This window comes from Leopardus geoffroyi, chromosome C3, assembly GCF_018350155.1.
Source record: "Leopardus geoffroyi isolate Oge1 chromosome C3, O.geoffroyi_Oge1_pat1.0, whole genome shotgun sequence".
NCBI lineage: Eukaryota > Metazoa > Chordata > Mammalia > Carnivora > Felidae > Leopardus > Leopardus geoffroyi.
In genome coordinates this window covers 75,762,143-75,784,453 of record NC_059338.1, presented here as the reverse complement: position 1 = coordinate 75,784,453, position 22,311 = coordinate 75,762,143, and positions in this window count along the sequence as shown.

Genomic DNA, 22,311 nt, shown 5'->3' with positions numbered 1-22,311 from the left:
TGCTGTACAGAGAATATCCCATTGTATTGCCTATTGTTTAAGGCTCTCAGGAGTTTTCCTACCTTCTCAATATTCTCCTTGAACTTGCCAGCTCCTGCCCTTTCAATGAATGGTGGGAAGCCCAACCACCCTTTGGCCACAGAAATGGATTGCAGATATACTTAAACTCTACCAGCAAGTATAGCTCTAATTAGAAAATAATTTGAACAAAAGAGATAAACATCTGTTGTTGTTTTTCTTTTTTACTAAAATGACACAGAAGTCAAGGGAAATTAACATCCAAAATGAAAATGGCCAAATTCTTGGAAGAGTTATCACATTATTTTGTAAGCCAATATTTTATCAAGTTAATAATCTTCACTTAATTAGGGGCACCTGGGTGGGTCCGTCAGCTGAGCATCTGGCTCAGGTCATGATCTCATTGTCATGAGTTCGAGCCCCACATCAGCCTCCTCACTGGGCATGGAGCCAGCTTAAGATTCCCTCCCCCCTTCTATCTCCCTTCCCCCTCTCTCCCCCCTCTCTCTTCCCCTCTCTCTCTCCCTCTACCTCTGCCCGACCCTGCTTGCATACACTTTCTCTCTCTCTCTCTCAAAATAATAAGCATCATCATCATCATCATCTTCACCTAATTATTTCAAGTTCTGGCCCTGTCTATTTATGCCAAAGAAGGAGCTTTGTTTTTGGAAGTCTGAAGAATCAAACTAATCCACTGCCTGCTGTATGAGTCAGTTGGGTTTCTGCTGTGACATTCCCTTTACATACATCTCAGTGGCCTCAAACAACAAATATTTACTGACTGATCACAGGTTTGCAGCGAACCTATGCAAGGTGGGGCAGAGTGCTGGGGGGTGACTCTCGCCACCCGAGTGCCCACAGCTGACGGTGAATAAAAGGGGTCCATGGGTAGCTCGGTTCTGATGCACATTCTGCACTGTCTTCCTGAGATTCCGGAGCTTTGAGAGGAGCCATAACCTACTCAGTAGCATCTTTTAATTACCTTCCTCTCCCTTTCCTGTCTCATTTCTCAGCCTCCCTACTGAAGCTCCTCTAAATTCTTTAGAATCGGCACACACATTCTTGTCAAAGGCCCTGCTTCTTAGCTAGGATAACAATGTAACTGAGACACACACACACACACACATCCTCACCCGCACACTCATACACACACTCACCCTACATCTCTACTATCGATTTAATGACCGTATTCTTTACACCCAAAATGATTTGTTCGATCCACATCTGTGAAAACTTGAGATGGTTTTCAGTTTTCCATCTTACAAAACGTCTGTGTAAACACCGTGCTCTCTTGTGTGAGCTCGGCGTGTGGTTTTCGCGAACCCTCTGCCCGCTGTGGCCGCCGTGAGGGTCTGCACATGAGACACCTGTGTGGTCTGGAAGGTGGAGGGAGGGGAGTCGCCGTTCCTGGATTTAGTTGCTCAGGCGGCAGTGTAGGCAGCTAGGAACTTGGAACCAGCTTCCTTGCAAACCCTGGAAAACCACCCACTTCACTATTGCCCACTCACAGCATCTTCCAAGAAGGTAAAGGTAAACAATGCAGAGGTCTTTCTTTCTTCTTTCTTTCTTTCTTTCTTTCTTTCTTTCTTTCTTTCTTTCTTTCTTTCTTTCTTTCTATATATAAATATATATAGATAGATACATATAGATAGATTTTAGATAGATTATATATATCTTTTTAAATATATATAGATATATTTATATTTAAAAGTATATATTTAAAATCTATATATACATCTATCTATATATATGTGTGTGTGTGTGTATTTTTGTGTGTGTATATATATATACATATATATACATATATGTATATACATATACATTTTTTTTTTGACAGAGAGAGACAGAGACAGCAACAGAGCATGAGTAGGGGACGGGCAGTGAGAGAGGGAGACACAGAATCCAAAGCAGGCTCCAGGCTCTGAACTGTCAGCACAGAGCCCAAGGAGGGGCTTGAATCCACAAACCCGGAGATCATGATCTGAGCTGATGTCAGACGCTTAAGGAACTGAGCCACCCAAGGCGCCCTGGTTTGTTTGTTTGTTTGTTTGTTTGTTTGTTTGTTTGTTAAGAAGATAGTGAAAATAATTGCAGCTGGAGTGAGGACTGGTTTCTTATTTGGGGAAGGCTGAGTGGCGTCTGGGTGGCTGAGTCGGTGAAGCAGGTTGAGCCTGGACTTCAGCTCGGGTCAGGATCCAGCAGTTCCTGGGTTCCAGCCCTGCAGGGGGCTCTGTGCTGACAGCTTGGAGCCTGGAGCCTGCTTGGGATTCTGTGCCCCGCCCCTCTCTGCCTACCTACCCCCCCCCCCCCCACCACCACCACTTGCACTCTCTCTCTCAGTGAATAAACATTAACCCCTGGCTGGGGTGACAACCCAGGGTTCCACCTTCAGGAGATGGCCCTGGCATCTCAGCTGGCAGAGGCAAGGCCAGCAGTGGCCTCTGCCAGGCACCTGTGCCCCAGGACACCTGTAGCAGCTATGACTTTCCAAAGAGATTCATCGGGGATCCTGTCGCCCTCCTGCTTTGTGCTATAGGCAGGGAAACCTGGGCGTGAGCAGACTTTGTCAGGACTGACCATTTGAGGAGGTTGTGCGATGGGGTATTGCCCTCTTTCGCCAGGAAGGTTGTGAAAACAAATTTCCTGACCTCCCCTGTCAAGGAGCAGTAAACAAAAATCATTTCTCATTTACAGATGATTTGATTTTGTCCTCAAGCTCAGTAATACGCATCCTCAGACAAAGGGAGACAGGGTGGAGGTGGACATAACTCTGGGAGACGCTGAGAACAGTGCTTCCCAAGCCAGCACGGGTGTTCTTGCCTCTGAGGACACGTTCTCAAATCTTGGGCTGCAATGCTTCCTGGCTCTTAGCTCTTGAGGACTGGACCATCCTCCCTCTGAGAGCTTTTCTCCAACCACTCAAATTCAGATGCCTTCTTCTGCTCTTTTCTGTTGAGCGTCCAACTTGTTCCCAAGGCTTGTCAACACTTCCTGAGGTGTGTAATTATTTTGTGTATCTTCTTGACAGCTTATTCATGGCTTTTATGCTCTGAAAGCATCCACGCTTCTTGGGAACTGGAGCCCCGTGTGCATGTGTGTCTCACTAGGATGCGGATTGTTACACTCGGTGAAGAACAGAAATATCTAGGATGTCCCGACTGAATGAGTGCGTAGCTACCCCGACCACTACTTACTCCCTTTTCTCAAGCCTCCTGCATTTCAGCAACTGGTTCTGATGTAAGTTACTACCCTGCCATTTGCTCTGCCTTCCTGGCCTATTATCTGCCAAGCCCTCTACCTGGGTCTCCTTGGAGTGGCTACCAAATCCTACGGGGAACGTCGGTGTCCTTGCAGATCTCATCTGAGCGCGACGCCCTATTCTGAAACCTGGCACTCACCCTGTTTATTTCTTAAATATTTATTTCTTTATTTACTTATTTATTATCTCTACACCCAACATGGGGCTCGAACTCACTACCCTGAGATCAAGGTTTGTACTGTTCCTCCCATTGAACCAGCCAGGCACCCCAGCACTCACCCTATTTAAAATGCAATTACTTCTTACCTTCGGATTCTCTCTCCCTAGCATGGTCAGGCTCTATTGGTTCTTTATGGCTTCTTCTGTTGCCATGGAGATAAATGGGTTTTTAGCTATTACTGTCTAGGGCCCAGGAATATACAAATGGAAGAGGTGGGAATTAACTTGGACACTCTGTGCAATTAGCATCTAATGAATCCATCCTCAGAATAGATTGGCTGCAACCCCATTAGTCCAAAGTCATGGCTATGCAGACTTCACGTAATAAGATGTTGAATGACAATGCACAGCAGGGACTCTGGAAAGGGCTTCTAGGGAGAAAATGTTTACCGAATAAATAGTCTGGTCACCAGGGAGAGAATGACTCATTTGTGTCTCCTGTTTTAATGTGTGAAAATGTTTTTCCTCTTGAAAGGGGCTGCATTAAGGAGTTCGGAGGTGTTTTGCCAGACTCATTTGTGCAAAGGATTAGGATCTGGATAAGAGGATAGAATGTCATGTCAAGCGTGAAGGGGGGCATGGGTAGAGTGTTCAGTTTCTCTTCACTTTCGTGACCATAGGACAAGATTTATTTTTTACTCCAGTAGGGCAGAGTCCATAAAAGTCATCCCTTTCACAAAAGAGGCTCAGAGAGGTCAAGTGTAGACCAAGATCACAGAGCTAGCAAGCAGCAGAGTGAACCAAAATCTTTTGTGTCCTTACTCCTGACGCTTCTCCCTGGTGCAAGGACAAGGCAGTTCGCTCATACACCTCGCAGCCTCTCACACATGGAGAACTACGTGTCATAGAAAAGCCACCCTCTAGACCAAAGACAAAAGGGAAAAACAGGATCCTCCAGCAGAAAGGGGAAATTACAACGAAGCCTATGGCCAGAAAATAGTATCAAATCAGGTCACTCTGTGTCCTAATTAAAAAAAAAAACAAAACCCTTCCCATTTTTCATGCTTTCTCTTCTATTTTCCCAAATTGTGATCCTTCTGTAAGTCTTTTCATTCTAACGGTGGTGCTTATTCCATTAAATCATACTGCTTCGGACAGAACTTGCATGACCCTAATGAAGTGTGGTGGGAACCTCTTATATCCTGTCTCTCTGCCTCCTGGTCCTCTTTCCTGACCCAGTCACCATGGTGCGAACTAGAAGGGCATAAGTGTAGTCCGATCATCCTGGTGCGGGGTATGCCGTGACGATATCGCTCTGATCAGCAGCCTCTCTGCCACAACAGTGTGCAGCGTGAGGAAGTCTGAAGGGCTACCTGCCCTGGTATGTCATTGACCAATGGGGGGATGGGATTCAACGGCCTCTTCCACCATCCTTCACGTAGGTCTTTTGGAAGCATGTTCTAAGTAGTTCCTTACAGAGTCCAAGCAAAATTGAGTATGGGCAGCTGTAACCAGTAACCAGCTGAATTCTTCACCCTTGGCTTGGCTTTTCTTGCAGTCTTGTTTCATTTTTTCCAGACCACCCACTTTTATTCCATGGAATTGTTTTCTAAAATAAACTCCCCTTGTTGTGTGTGTTTGCATGCACACTGTCCCAGGAGAACCCAAGCTAAGACATAGGGCTATTTCTTGTATAATTAATGGATGTATTAGTCAGGGTTCCCCAGAGAAACAGAATCAATACAATATAGATAGATAGATAAATAGATAGATAGATAGATAGATAGATAGATAGATAGACAGAAAGACATGCATATAGATGCAGGTTATCTCTCTATAGATAGATGCATAGATACGTCGATAAATATATTCATAGAAAGATAGATACAGATTAGATAGGTATAGATAGAGAGGCACCTGGGTGGCTCAGTTGGTTAAGCGTCTGACTCTTGATTGCAGCTCAGGTCATGATCTCATGGTTCCTAAGGTCAAGCCCTGCATCGGGCTCTGTGCTGACAATGTGGAGCCTGAGTGGGATTCTTTTTCTCTCCCTCTCTCTCTGTTCCTCTCCCACAGGCACACTCTCTCTTTCTCTCAAAATAAGTAAATAAACTTAAAAAACAATAGTTATAAGTATGTATATATATATATATATATTATTCATATAGACCTATGTGTCCACAGATACTGTATTATTCGAGATTTAGTTTAATTTCTAATTTACTTGCAAGGCTGTGCCCTCATCTCTGGCATTTAGTGCTTTGGCTCAGGCAACAGCCAGATCTATGAGGGACTTCCTATACCTGCTCCATTTTCCACAAGTTCCAGAGAAATCCTATAGTTGCTAAAGTCTCCTCACTCTTTTGTTTCATGACACATTTATGTAAGAAAATTCTTCCTTAAAGCCTTACCTCTCTCATCTCCCTCTATCTCTTTCTCAAGAGACATATAATAAGGGATTGGCTCATGTGATTAAGGAGTCTGAGAAGTCCCAATATCTGCAGTCTACAAGTGGAGACCCAAGAGAGCCCATGCTATAGTTCCAGCAAGAGTCTAAAGGCCTGAGAAGCAGGAAAAGCCAATGGTATGACTTCAAGTCTGAATCTGAGTCCAAAGGAGAAAAAGATCACTGCCACTTGCTCAGAGAGGGAGAGTTCTCTCTTGCTCAGCCTTTTTGTCAAAATCAGGTCTCCAACTGATTGGATGAGGCCCACCACATTAGGAAGGACCTTCTGCTCACTCAGTCTCTTGATTCAAATGTTAATTTCGCCTAGAAACACCCTCAAGACACACGAATAAACTTTGATCAAAGTCTGGATAGTCTGTGCCTTCCTCAAGTGGACACATAAAATCAAACGTCACAGTGGCTAAAATATTGTGCTAAATGTAAAATCAAAATGAATCAAGAACCTACTATGTTCCTATATTATGAATCCTCAAAGCACGACCAGCAGAGGGTCATTTTTATTTTATTTTATAGAGACTGATGGATTAAATAAAATATCCAGGGTCACATGGCTATAACTGAGAAGGACGGATTCAAACCCAGATCAATATAACCCAAATGGAACACTGCCTTTCCAAAGAGGTCACAAGATACGTCCCAGGCATTAACATTCTTTGATTTATCTGTTCCTTCAGAATCTAATCACCTTAGGGTATTACCTAAATCCATTAAAGATTTGGACACTCATAATTCATTCTTATTTATTTCCACTGTCCATCCCAGATTCAGGCCCCAAAGAATACTCAAACACACACACACACACACACACACACACACACACACACACACTTTACACTAGAGCAAATCCTTGTAGTTCTCCTAAGCATGCCATTTTTTTTTCCATATTGAAAAGCACTTTACAGATGCTCTCCGAGAGAGGAAACATGCTTTGGTGTACCAGAGTTAACTCTGGTTAACGTGAATAAAAATATAGGAAAAGTGACAGTTAGTTGGATTTTTCTTTCAGATGCTTCTATATGGAGTGATGCAATTTTTTTTTTTTTTTTTTGAAGGTTGCTCGGTTTGGGAAGGACTGAGGATGGAGAAGTCACATACTAGGCATACAAAGTGGAATGGGAATGAATTAGATCTTAAGTGATCAGGGGAAGAATATTCCAGGGAAGATAATCAACAAAAGCCACTCAGTGAGGGCAAAAGTGGGAGTAGCTGACTTAGGGAATAAACAAGAACTGTCAGAAGACAATCTGGAAAGAGACACTGGGCCAGACTGAGAAGCGTCTAGAAGGCCATTTCAAATATTTGTGCCCTATCCTTGATACTGGTCTGCAGGAGGCTTTCAGTGGTTGGGAGAGTGTGAAATACTCAAATCCACACTTTATAGGTCTCCGTAACTAGACAGGGTGATTTTACATCGCACTATCTTTTTACACTAATTTCTCATTCATCTATCCATTTAGGAAGCACTGGAGCCTCTTTTATATGCAAGACAAAGTCAACCACCTCTCAGATATTCACAATGCAACTGAAGAGGAAAGCGTTACCAGAGCCTCAGGCACCAGCTGTCAGTGGAAAGACACCAAGGTCCCTGCTTAGTGCAGTTGAAAACACGAGCTTTGGGGTGAGTCCTGGAAGAAACCAACCCTTTATTTTCCTGAACTTCAGTTTCCTTCTTTTTTTGTTTTTTAAGTTTTTATTTATTTATTTTGAGAGACAGAGAGAGAGAGAGCGCAAGCATGAGGAGGGGAGGGGCAAAGAGAGAAGGAGAGAAAGAATCGTTAGCAGGCTACGTGCTGTCAGCACAGAACCCGACGTGGGCTCGATCTCAAGAACCATGAGATCACGACCTGAGCTGAAATTAAGAGTCAGACACTTAACCAACTGAGCCACCCAGTCTCCTTCTGTTGAATAAAGTTCATAGCATGCATTGTCCCAAGCTCCTGGAAAGGTTACCATGAGATACTGTACAAAGTTAGGTGCTTAGCACACATTGGATCCTCTCTGCCCCCACTTTCTATTCTGTGTCTAAGTAACGGTGAAGATGTTGCCTCAGGGCTGCTAACTGGATATACACAGTGGAAGACTATCTCCATCAGACTCCAGACCCAAGGACACAACCACCTAACAGATATAATTCCTCTCGCCGTTTCCTAGCAAACTCAAATTCAGTGTGTCCCCAACAGCCAAAGCGTCCTCTGCCTCAATGTTTCCCACTCTGTCCCTGGGGGCATTATTTACTCAGATACTCCAGCAAGATGCCTGAGGTCCCCCGAGTTCCTTCCTCAATCCCCTTCCCCCTAAAATGGCATTTGAACTCACACCCCTGCTTTGAGTGTGTTCTTTCTGGTGGCTTCCAGGTGCCTCCCACTTCTGACACATGAAGTTGGGTGGCACAGGGTATGTGCATCAGATATTTGTTAAATAAACGAACCTATGGTTTTCATAGCTTGGTATGGAAAGTACCCGTAGGTTAACCACAAAGGAAATAAATTATGGTTTGTTGCTAGCTTCCAAAGAGGGAAAGACAGATAAATAGAGATACATTCAGGAGGGAAAAAAAGAAAAAGAGGGAAGGGAGCTAAAGAAGCCATTTATTTCACTCGAGGGTGATGTTTACAACAGAAATCATAAACTAGGTAATGCTCTTCAGTATCTCCAGCGAATGATTTGAACAGAGCTAACTGCAGAGAGAGTGTGTGTTTTCTCCCAGTAGGGCTTATGTAGAGATTTTAATGAATTCTTTAATTCCAATAATTCAACCTTAAAGCAGATCTACTCACTTTTCCCTTAACAGCACAATTAGTGCCCAGGAAGTGTATTCCCCTGGATGCTACTAACATTTTTAATGTACTAGAACTGGAGAACAGAAGTGAGCAATTTGGAATGCACTAACGTGCCGCAAACCTTCTTGGGTACATTTGTTTATCAGGATATATAAAGATGTATTTTTATTAATTTTAAAAAAGATTTTATCGAGGCATGATTGACATACAAGAAACTATCCTATACATATTTAATATATATGATAACTTTGGAAATAACTACAGATCCACGAAGCCATCACCACCATCTGTGCCGTAAACATATCCACCTCTTCTAGAAGTTTCTTCCCACTTTATTGATTACAATTATTTTGTTTGTGTGTGATAGGCCATTTAATGTGAGATCTACGCTCTTAGTACATTAAAATTTTTTTTTTTAATATTCATTTGCTTTTGAGAGAGAGAGAGAGATGAGAGTGGGGGAGGGGCAGGGAGAGAGAGAGACACCGAATCTAAAGCAGACTCCAGGCTCTAAGCTGTCAGCACAGAGCCTGACCTGGGGCTCGAACTCAGGGACCATGAGATCATGACCTGGGCTGAAGTCGGATGCTTAACCGACTGAGCCACCCAGGTGCCCCTGTACAGTTTTAAGTATACAAGGCATACTTAATCACAGGCACTGTGTTTTCAATAGATCTCAAGCACTTATTCATCTCGTATAACTGAAACTGTACCCTCTGACTATTATCTGCCTGTTCCCCCTACCTGCCCACCCCCAGTCCCTGGCAACTATCATTCTACTCTCTGCTTCTATGAATTTGGCTATTTTAAATCCCTCATATAAGTGATGTCACATAGTATTTGTCCTCGTGTGTGTGGCTTATTTTGCTTAGCATAATGTCCTTCAGGTTCATCCATGTTGTCACAAATGGCAGGATTTCTTTATTTTTTAAGGTTGACTAATATTCCATTGCATGTACATACCACATTTTCTTTATCCATTCAGTCTTTGATGGACATTTATGGTATTTACATATGTCTCCCTAGCATCTTACACTTAACAAGTCCAAAACTGATCTCTTAAGACAATCTTATCTTTGGGGCACCTGGGTGGCTCAGTCAGTTAAGCGTCCGACTTCGGCTCAGGTCATGATCTCGTGGTTTGTGAGTTTGAGCCCTGCGTCGGGCTCTGTGCTGATAGCTCGGAGCCTGGAGCCTGCTTCAGATTCTGTGTCTCCTTCTGTCTCTTCCCCTCCCCCACTTGTGCTCTGTCTCTATCAAAAATAAATAAACGTATAAAAAAATTTTAAGACAATCTTATCTTCAAGCCTACTCTTCACTTGATCCCTGTCCTTTCTCTCTTATATCCATGTTGGCCCATGTGATCAAGTTGTAAAACTGGAAAGCATTTTTTACCCCACCCCCTCTATTTTCTACCCCTATGTATAAACTTGACTTCAGTCTGCTGATTCTTCCTCCCAAACATGTCTTGGATTTTCCCAATTACCTCTGCCTTTCCTGCCATCTCCCTCAGTCTAAGCCACCATCACTTCTTACCATCAGTACTGAAATACTCCACTCCTTCCCTCCACACCCCTGCTTTCACTTCATTCCCTTGTATCAATTCTAGGCATGGTAGCCTAAATGATATTTTAAATATCACTCCTTTTATGCCAATCTTCTGTTTAAATTCCTTCAGGGAATAAACAAACACGTTTGCACTTAAATTCCAAATCCTTAGGTGGCCCATATGGTCCACGTATCCCATGCACTGCCCACTTTTCCAATCACTCATTCTCTGGCTCTCTCACTATGATTCAGCTTCCTTCACCACTGATGTCTTCACCATTTCAATGCATGCTGGCGTTCCAGACACCTCAGATCCTCCTTGCTGACTCTCTGTATGACTAGCCCTTCTCATCCACCATATCTCAGCCGACACATCACTTCCTCCAAGAATTCAGCCATGACCACCATATACAGGCAGGTTTTTAGCAAAAGGAACAATCTCCCCACTTGTTTCCTTCATAGCATTTATCACAAGGTACATGCCTTCTTAATTTTTCCTTGATGAACCTGGCAAGCTCCATCATGGCAATAATTATGTGTGTTTCATTTACCAATGTAGATGACTTACAGAGTCTCTGACACTTGGTGGGCACTCAGAATATATCTAAGGAACTACTTACTGGCTTACTGAATGAACGAATAAATGTCTTCCATCTGTTTGAAAAGCTAGCTGCTCTGAAAAAATTAAAGCCTTTATTCAATAAAAGTTCATTTCGTGCTCATAGTGTAGTCCAATGTGGGTATTCCAGGTCAAGAGATTGTCCTGGAACTCGCCTTTAGCAGAGACTCAGTCTTTGTCTTGTGGCTCCTCCGATTCTCAGAGTCCTATCCGTACATCTTGTGGATGGGGAAAGACAGCAGAGGTCAATGTAGGAGGGCAATACGGGACAGACCTGGAAATGCGTCCCTACTGCCTCTGGACATGCCTATCACATGCCCCATCACATGCCCTTTCCTGACTGCAAAGGATGCTGGGAAATGTAGTTGAGCCCTGTGCCTGGGATTTAGGGAAATGACTTGGTGACCAACCTGTCCATCTTTGACACAGAATCTTACCCTCAGGTGTATGAAGCCTGATACTGCACCTTGAATTTTGCTACAATTTCCAAGTTACACTTAACCAATATCATGTGAATTCATAATATGAGATAAAACTGTCAGCCAATCCTTTGGATATTTCCAATCATTCAACTAAAGAAAGGGGGCAGTGGGCAAGTGGTCCTCCAGGCCTCAAAACACCTGGATAACAGAAAAAAAAATTCTACTTACATTTTACACTTTTTTCTACAAAACACATAGTAAATAAGGAGAATCCCACCATTCCTCCGTTCCTAACTTTGATCTGGGGCATTTGCTGACTGTCAGTTATGTAAGTCCTTTGCAGTCATTTGCAGAAATGCAAAGTCTCCTACACACGAAGATTTCGGGTAATAATTGGAGATAACATCCCCCAGTAAAAAGTCTTAACATCCAAAGGGCAATGGACCAGAGATTCTTTTCATTCTTTCTGGCAAGGGCAATGACTCTGAGCACCATGGCGATAACTAAGACTCCCCCTTATGTTCAAGGCAAATGGCAGTAATAAAAGGACACACAAGAAGGGAGGATAAAGAAAGCCCTACACAGAGCTCAGAGAGCACCCTCAGCAGAAGAGGTATGGGAGCGGTGTATCAATAATACCTGGAAACAGAGTAAAAGGTAATAGAATTAATACTATGCTGGGGCCTAGTCCCCCCACTCTGATTGTATGTGTGAGCTAGGGCATGAAGGAGGGATCTGTGAGGCTCATTGGACCTGTCCATTCCTTCAGAGTCTTCCAATATTTCAGAATATTCTGGATTGAGGTCAACACGGTGGTGGGATTGGGGTCCGACCCCTGAATACGGGAAGAAAAAAGGACCAACGTCCTCAACAACAGCCACTTAGCATAACACTGAAGCAATATTCTGTGTTCACCCAGTGTGGTGGTGTTCAGGCCAAGACTGTGGTGAGGGCACCTGGCCTGAGCAGGCGATCCCAGCCCAGGCAAGCAGGAGCGAGAATACGATTGTGAGGTAAAATATAAAACACCAGGAAAATTTGAATTCCAAATAAACAAAAGTTTCTTTTTTAGCATCCCCAATGCCTCATGGAGCATACTATACTAAAACAAACAAGCAAAAAACTATGTGTGTATGTATACATATATGTAATATGCATATACATATACACATATTATGTAGGCTACTACATGAGTCTGTGTATGAGTGTGTGTATTCTTGTTACTGTATTATGATATCAGTGTGTGTATATTCTTGCTAATCTGGAATCCCGATTTGGGACGTGTCCTGTATTTATATTTGCCGGATCTGATAACCCTATACTAGAAGATATAGGGGACAAGAATTGGACTGGGTCCTTAGAGAGGACTGCTTCAGGTTAGAAAAGCCAGACGCACTAGCAACACACATTTCCTCACAAGCCTCTTAGAACTGAGACCCAGGTGGCATTTGCTGACTTATACTGCAGTGTTTGGGTCACAGGCACAGCTCCGTAATAAGAGTATTCTCCCCGTTCGGGCCTTGCTCTAGGAACATGTTGTTTACCAACAGTTATTGTGCATGGTCAAAGCCCTTTGCAACCAGAAACCAGCACAAAATCCCCTCCTTGTTGGTAGCAGCCACAGAATAAAAGGCAGAGAAGTTTAAAAAAAGGAATCAATTTTATTTAATTTTATTTAGCTGAACAGTTAGCTGTTTCTTACAGGGAGTAAAAGTTTCCCTTTCAAATTAAAAATATCACCTCTATAAAACTATCTTGGTCACGCTAATGATAGACTGGGTGACCCACTGAAGCCCCACATACATCTGTGAAAGGTAACTCTTCACAGACACTGTGGGGTTTCACAGCTGCCTTTGGGTACGACTCGGCTCTGTTCATAAATAGTCTATTACAGACTTTCTCTGAGAACTGAATTACAGGGATGCAATTACTACTGAAGTCACAAAAAGTGCAGTGGCAGAAATTAACCCAAGGGTTCACATTATATCCATTTCTTGATGGATCACTAATATTTCTATTTTTTGAACGTCTTATTGGAATTTTAAAATAGTCTCCTTTTTGGTCTCTCCCGTGAGCTCATGTTGACCACTTCACCCCGAGTGTGACTTCCCTATGGTACAGTTGTTGTGTAAGACCCACTAACAACTAAAGCCATTGGACTGAGGCCATCGGACTCCTGGGTGTCTGATCAGACATGCAACAGCAGCACTGGAAAGCGGGGAGAGAATGAACTGGCCTTGGCATGCAGACGTGCCGTGGGCAACGCCATGCATGGTGGCTGCTGGTCCCGAGACTAACCGTGGAAAGAATTTGGAGATCAGGAGTACAAAGGGACATATGGAGGCTTACAAGTGCGGGGTGTCCCATGTGGTCAGTGCGGTCAGATGGAAAATAGTACAAACATGAACCAAGATGGCAACCAACTGGAATCCGGTCAGACACCGTCTGAATATGTAGGTTCAGAGTAGGTTCTAGCTCTATTTCTATATATTGATTGACAGACATATTGTGGCAGCTTCTGAGAATGCCCAACTGAAGTCTCTTCAGCAGATAGAAGTCTGGACCTCTGAGGGCATCCTAATGTAAGCACCTATCACCTTCCACCTAGGGCTTTCTCTCATTGGGTACCAGTGACCTGAAAGTGCCAGAGGGGCAGCTTCTGGGACAGCCGTCAGCCAGTCCTAACAAGCTGTGATGCGTTGGAGGCTTAAATTTTTTTTAATGAAGAATAATTAACGTACAGTGTTATGTTAGTTGCAGGTGTACAATACAATTCTTCAGCACTTCCATACCTTTCCCAGTGCTCATCGGGATAAGTGTACTCTTAATCCCCTGTACCTATTTCACCCCCCCTCCCCCCTCCACCTCCCCTCTGGCAGTCACCAGTTCCTTCTCTGTATTAAGAGCCTGGGTTTTGAGGTTTTATTTGGTTTTTGTTTGGTTTGGTTTTTTGGTTTGGCTTGTTTGTCTCTTTTTGTTTGTTCATTTGTTTTGTTTCTTAAATTCCACCGATGAGTGAAATCATACGGTATTTGTCTTTGTCTCGCTTCTTTCACTCAGCATTATACCACAAGATCCATCTGTGTTGTTGCAAATGGCAAGATTTCATACTTTTTTATGGCTAAGTAATATTCCAGTGTGGTTGTGTGTGTGTGTGCGTGTGTGTGTGTGTGTGTGTGTGTGTGTGTGTGTGTACTATGTACCTTCCTTATCCACGCATCTATGGATGGACACTAGGGTTTGGAGGCATTTTTCCATCTCCTCCACAGGGATCCAACACCCTATAAGGAGACCCTGCTGATTAGCACCTGCATTGGCTTTCTGTCTACCCGCTATCACTTCCCTACTCTCCTACTGATGTTTCCAGGATCGCCTTCCAAATAAATCACTTGTCGCAAATCCTCATCTCAGGAATTTCTTTTGAGAATTCGAAGCCAGAAAACCCACTTAGGTATATCTGTCCATCTGTCTCGTTTCTAGGTTACTTGTAGAGTAGCCAAAGCTTTAAATGTTAACATGCCTTAAGGTATATTATCTGCATTCATGTCCATCTGATTCCATCCCTTTAACTCTCAATTTTATAGAAAAGACAGTTACTTGATGTTTAACCATTCTTGTGAGCCCAGAGCCATGATGTCTAATACATTGTGTCCTTCCACTGAAATTAAGGTTGCCACATGTGGCAAATAAAAATATATGCTACCCAGTTAAATTTGAATTTCATGTAAACAATGCCTTTTTTCTTTTCTTTTTTCTTTCTCTTTCTCTTTCTTTCTTTCTTTCTTTCTTTCTTTCTTTCTTTCTTTCTGTGTATCTATTTCCCATTCAATATTTGGGAAATACTTACCCAAATACATTCATCAAATTCATCTCAAATTCAAATTCTATGAGATGCCCTGTATTTTACCTGACAGTCCTAACTGGGATGGATATTAGAAACCTCAGTCTCGATAGTCTCAAAAATTCTTTCTTATCACTCAAAATAGTCTTTCTACTCCTTTAGACTGATTCATTATTTTACCATCTGCTCCGTTTCCCAGTCTGGAAACTGAGGTCATCTGCCTCGTTTGGTCCCCACTCCCAGGTCAGGGAATCCTTCCCTACCAGCTATTTACCCAACCCAGGGCCTAGAATTTTGCACGGAGAGGGTAAACTCAGCACAACCCAGGATTACTCACTAGGGTTTTGGTCCCACCCTCAATAAGCCCACCCACCCCCGGAGCTAGACTAGATCACCCGTTAGCTGGTCTGGTGAGTGGAAAGTCCCAAATCCCATTTTCCATGCCTCCTTTTCCTAGATTCACCCTACCTTCTGTGTAAGGAATAAGACCAATATTGCTTCTTTCCAATCTGCGGAGTCAAAGTCCACCGGCGGTACCTACACTCTGAGAAAATGCAAGGTGACCACTGAGCACCTGTGTGGTCAGTCAGTTAATCCTCCAACTTCGGCTCAGGTCATGATCTCACTGCTCATGGGTTTGAGCCCTGCATCGGGCTCTGTGCTGACAGCTCAGAGCCTGGAGCCTGCTTCAGATTCTCTGTCTCCCTCTCTCTGCCCCTCCCCCACTTTTACTCTGTGTGTCTCTCTCCCTCAAAAATAAACATTAAAAAAAAAAAAAAAAGAAATTTCTCAACTCTGGTTGTTAAACGTTAAGAGAGCCATTGGCTATCGGGACCACTCCAGAGGAGATCCACCAGTATGCTCAACAATCTAGAAAGAGCGCCATCTGATGGATCTGGGAATATTCAACTTGGAAAAGAGAAGGCACAGGGGAGACACAGGATATGTACTCAGATACCTGCAGGACTGCTGTGCGTGTATATATGTATTTTTTTCTTTTTTTTTTTTAAATAAATCTTTACAATGATTTAAAAGGGTCGGTACATTATCACCACCATTTGAAGATGAGGAAGCTGAGCTGGAGCTTGCGTGATTGTATATGTAGCAAGAGAAGGATGGGACTGGATGCAGCCAGAGTCCATGTTCTTAGCTGCCATCTACACCTGCTCTCCCTGCCTCAGCACCTACTGGGTGCGGGGCATGTTCTACTGGGGCAATTAAAGACACAAGGCTTAATGAAATTCCTACAGGAGAGACATCGAGATGTCCCAAGGCGCGCCGTGCCTTACCCTCTCCCCATGAGTTACAACAGAGCTCAGAGATTTACCTCCATCCAAAGGAGCTCTCTCACAGGACATGGCAGACTCCAGCAATGACCTTGTTTATTCCTTTCATCCAATTTCAGAGAGTAGGAATACAGTTGAAAGCCTCAGGATGTTTTCCTGTTTGTGTGTTTCAGAGTCAGCTCTATCTGCTGTGCGATCAGATCTGGGCTTTGCCACCTACCAGCCTTTTAAAGTAGAGCCAATCACTTCTCTATGATCCTCAAAGTTCCGCAGGAGGAAGATGGGGATTCTGTTATCCGTTTATGGAGTTAAGAGGATTACACGTGTTAACATGCATAAAGCCCTGGGAATGGCACCTGATGCATAAAAACACTATACACGTTTTATTTCATTATCTCACCTGAGGCTGACCTGTAAGCTCGTCTTCTCTGTACCTGACTCATCAAATGCCAATTATCTCTTTCCTTCAACCAAAGATGAGGAGTTTGTCAAGGGAGAGGTCATGTGACTTGCCCAGGTAACAGGAGTAGTTAAGGGCCATGCCAGGAATTCAGGCAGGTTTCTGAGGACAATCTCTGGTATCCTTTCAGCTGTGCTGGGCAGTCTCCTGGACCTCCTGAAAATACTGTCTCAAGGGGCTTTAGAAAAACTGCAGTTCATCACAAGCAGGATGGCTGGTGTGTGTCTTATTAAATAGCATTTCATGCGTGCTGACTGGTCACCTTGCTTAATGCAGTTTGTTAATTTTCAGTTTGAATCCTTCCCCACGGCCACGTTAGTATATGTCTCAGAGTCGTGCACAGGCAGCTGTGATGCTTGTCTGTGAAAGAAGGGATGGCTGTCGAGCGGGAAGCGATGATGAAACGTATGTCTGCCACATGTCAGCTGTACGACCCTGAGCAAGTTACACAGTCCCCCTCACCACTCGTTTTCTCACCTAGGAAAGTGAGGTGTCTGCCTGTTACCCTAACCAGAGGCCTCGGGGGCTCCGATCACCTGTAAAAATTGTTGAAAAAAATTGATGGATCTCAGGCAAAGATTTTCACTCGTTCAACAAATATGTTTTGGTAGACACTTAACACGATCCTTGCCCTTAAGATGTACAAAAACCAGTTGGGGATTCTGACAGAGTCGTTAACAATGAAAAATCAGTGTGAAATGTGCACTGATACAGTAGCTAAGAACCTTGGTTCAACAAGGTTCAACCTTGGTTCTCAAAGGTTCAACCCAACTATCACCATCATCTGCAGTTCACCTTCATGAGCCTTTCAAGAAAAACAAGGCTTTTGTTTTGTTTTTGCTTTTTTCCTAAACCCTGAATACTGGAGGCAATTCTGGTACCCTTCACATTGTGATTTGTTTAAAAATTTTTTAATGTTTTTGTTTATTTTTGAGACAGAGAGAGAGACAGAGCATGAGCAGGGGAGAAGCAGAGAGAGAGGGAGACACAGAATCCGAAGCAGGCTCCAGGCTCTGAGCTGTCAGCACAGGGCCCGACGTGGGGCTTGAACTCACAGACTGTGAGATCATGACCTGAGCCGAAGTCGGATGCCCAACCAACTGAGCCACCCAGGTGCCCCCATTGTGATTTGTTTAAAAGTCTCTCCAACTCACTTTGATTTTTTTTTTAATTTTTTTTTTCAACGTTTATTTATTTTTGGGACAGAGAGAGACAGAGCATGAACGGGGGAGGGACAGAGAGAGAGGGAGACACAGAATCTGAAACAGGCTCCAGGCTCTGAGCCATCAGCCCAGAGCCTGACGCGGGGCTCGAACTCACAGACCGCGAGATCGTGACCTGGCTGAAGTCGGACGCTTAACCGACTGCGCCACCCAGGCGCCCCTGATTTTTAATATTTAAATGTTTACTTATTTTTGAGACATAGAGAGACAGACTGCAAACAGGGGAGGGGCAGAGAGAGAGGGAGAGACAGAGGGCAAGCAGGGGAGGGAGAGAGAAGAGAGGGAGACACAGAAGCCAAAGCAGGTGCCAGGCTCTGAGCTGTCAGCACAGAGCATGATGCAGTGCTCGAACCCACAAACTGTGAGATCATGACCTGAGCCGAAGTCGGACACTTAACCAATTGAGCCACACAGGCACCTCTCACTTTGCTTTTTAATGTAAGCAGGAGAAATAACTGGCCACCTTATCTGACCATCTGTACGTCTCTACTACACCAAGACAGAGGACCTCTGTTGCTGTTGTTTGTTTTGTCCTTGCTGTTTTGGGTCACAATTACAGAGGGCCAGGAAGGCAGAAGGAAGGCTTATCTTCCCATAGCAGGTGTAGTCTGAGCCTGAGCTGGGGTGGGAGGCACAAACCACACTGTGCAGCTAGGTGGTCAAATGGCACACCCTTGGGGTTTGGGGAGTGTGAAAGCAATGCACAATGAAAACAGAGTAAGGAGAGAGGGGGAGACTGCATAGCAGAGAAGCTGCATAGCAGCATGTGCTGTGGTCCCTCCTGCGTGTGGATTATTTGTGGAAATGGCGAGGACACTGGCCACTCCCCCAGGTCTGCACACAAAATGCTAGGCGAATAATCCTGAGTGGGAAGAAACAATACAGACCACGAAAATGAAGCCTTGTTAGTACCCCTGTAGATTACAGAACGTTGGTATTTGAAAGGAAGTGAAACAACCGAGTGAAATAGACCCAATGCTTAAACACATTCCATCTCAAATTCCTTCCCAGTGTCAGGGATGCATGTGTATCCCTGGAAAGTCTACCTTTCCAGACTAGAGGGTCAAAGCAAAGACTCAAGGTAGGGTATTGTATTCCTGGAATGTATCTTAGCATCATTAAGTCCTATTGCTTGACATTTAGAAAAGACAAGGAGGACCCGAAAAATTCAAGCTGCTTCCTGAGAACCAGGGCTGCTAGTCCATTCCAGAATCACGGCAAGACCCAAGTCTCCCCGTCCAGGGCTCCCACTGAGCTGGACGTGATTCACTATGAAAGTGTCTTCTTACTCTTTAGCATGCGTGGTTCACCTGGGGTACCAAAAGCAGTATGTAATTTCCTTAGTTCTAATGCACTTGGGACTTTGCCAGGTCAAAGTGATTACAGAGAATGAGGGGCCTTGGAGCGGAGAATTATGATACCCAGATGCCTGAAAGCCAAACATTTCAAGCTATAACACCTTGCAGCTGCATCCAGAGGGAGTACCAGGTACACATAATTTTTTCTCCCCTTTTTGACATCTGTCTCATCTCTCAGGGAAATGCTCTGCAGAGCTTACCAGCTGGTTTTTCAGATGGGATGTTCCACGACTCAGGTGGTACCGTTCAGCAGAAAAGAATGAATAAGTAAGGCAGGAAACAAGCCACAACCTGTCCATCTTTCCACCAAGAACCCAGCAGGAAGTGCTGCTTCCTCTAGGGGTCCCGCTAAGGACAGAGTTCCACGCCCTGCGTCCGCCTGCCACACAGTGATGTGAAATAGTTAAATAACCTGATGAGAACATCTCATTTATATCCATTACTGGTATTATGGCTGGTTTTCTTAATATGTTAGGGAAATTGCCCATACTACACCTGTCACAGGTGAAAAATCTGCATAGACATGCATAATTCATGAATCCCCAATCCCAAAGAGAGAATCGCAATGAGTTGTTATTGCTCGAATGCTAGGTTTTTTTGTTTTTGTTTTTTTTTTTTTTACAGCAGCATCTCAGATATAATTGAAGACTCTGGAAAAGGCAACTGTCAGAACAGGCTTTTCCGTTTGCTCCATATCCAAGACTGCTTGCTTGCCATTGGCCAAGGTAACCGACGCTTCCTGATTTCATCCCCCCCCCCCACCCGTCAGCATTTCAGCAGAACAGGTGCATCCCTGATATAAGTAGACGCGATGTGAGGCCACCTGGACTTATGGTAAAAGCTGATGGGGGTAGAAGCTGGATGGGAATCCATTGGTAGAATATGAGTAATTTGTACATTTATGTATTTTCCATTGTACCTCTCTGCTTCCCGAGAGGAGACAGGAGAGAAGTTACATTACAAGCTTTGACCTTCTTGCTTACAATGTTCTCACTGTTTGGAACATTCCCTTACTCCTCCCTGCACATCTCTGAATATGACCTTTTTATATTACTTTACTTTCAATAGCTGAAAAAAATGTGACATGCAAGAAAATATTCTTACTGTAAAAAAAATGTAAACACTGTAGGAATCCATGCATTCCTTCCTTAAGACTTAAAGTCTCTGAGGTATGTATACTTGTGGGCTGTTTTCTATGCATCTGTATACTAAATATATTAGAGGTACAAATAGCATTTACCACATAAGTTATATTACATAAGTTACTCTTCTCATGATTCTGTTCCCCCTTTTTATTTAGGCAAACTTTTTTATTTAACAAGAGTGTTAGATTTACAGAACACATTTCAAAGATAACAGAAAGTCCTCTTTTGCTTCATAATCAGTTTCCTCTGCAGTTAACATCATACGGGTACATTTGTCAAACTAATGAGCCCTCATCAGTACACTGTTATTAACTAAAGTCTATATTTTACCAGGATTTCCTTAGTTTTCCCTAATGTCCTTTTCCTGTTCCAGTCTGAAGGCAGGTTGCTTGGCTTCTAACATTAAAACCTTTAGGGGATTAGCTAAGACACTGGTCCTCAGTTTTCTCGTCAGTAAAATACTAAAACAATAGCATCACTCCATATGGTTGTTGTAATGATGAAGATGTGAATATGTGCGTGTTCCTTCTAACAGTTCTTGGCATGAATTAAAGGCTAAACATACATACATCATTTAACAAATATATTTCCCTCAGTAAGTTCTGTATCCTTGAAAGGCACGTCATTGCTGTTTCTTGTACAGGAAATGCAGTATATAATGCCAGCCTTGTACATAACAGGCTGAAGACAGCACTGTGCTGAGTTGACTTTGTGAAAACTCTCTCAGAACTATATAAACATTTTGTATGAAATATTGGACAATTTTATATGTCTTTTCCTCTTTGAGTAAGTATGGGAAAATGCTGTTGAAGATACCACTTTTTGTTTTTGGTTTTTTTAATTAAAAAAAATGTTTATTTATTTATTTTGAGAGAGAGAGTGTGAGCGGGCAAGAGGGACAGAGAGAGAGGAGAGAGGATCCTAACCAGTCCCCATGCTCAGTGCAGATCAACCACGATATCGCGACCTGCACGGACATCAAGAGCCTGAGCCACCCAGGCACCCCGGTTTGGTTTTGTTTTTAAGCAAACATTAATTGTGTGCCTTCTCTGTGACAGAGATGAGATGAAAAGGAGAAAAAGAAAGACATCTCTCTCTCTCTCTTTAACAAAAAGCGTAAAATTCATAGAGGAAAACATACCTAAAAGACGAGCATCCGAGGAGATGCAAACAAGTGATACAGAGAAAGCATGGTTAGGGGGGTGGGGGGAAAGGGTAGGTCTGGAGTTGGATGCACCTTATTTAAATTGTTCCTACTCCTACAACCTACAAGTTGTAGTATTTCAGGCCCGTTGTTCAATCTTTCTAAGCATGAGCCTTTTTTTCACCTATGAGGTAGAAATAACAAGATCCACTGGACTGAGGCATTGTATGAAATATATGAACTAAAGTTTTCATTTCTTGGCACATAGTAGATGTTCAATTAGTTTCTGAATTGTTTTCTTCCTGGTGTCACTAATTTGGTGATAGTTTTCTATTGACATTTATACCCCGGACTCATGTTCAGCGTTAACTCCCGACACTTTTATTTCCCATCTGAGATCTCAGCTGTTTGTGACAATATCCGTCTTTGTAATCAGAGCACTTCAGATGCAAGAGGTCGGATGTGCAATAAATAATTGATGTTCGGAAAATTAAGTTACTAATATCAATACCTTTTTTTCACATTTCAGTAGCTGTTTAGTACGGATAAAATACTTGCTAACATTTATTTCCATATTGTGGC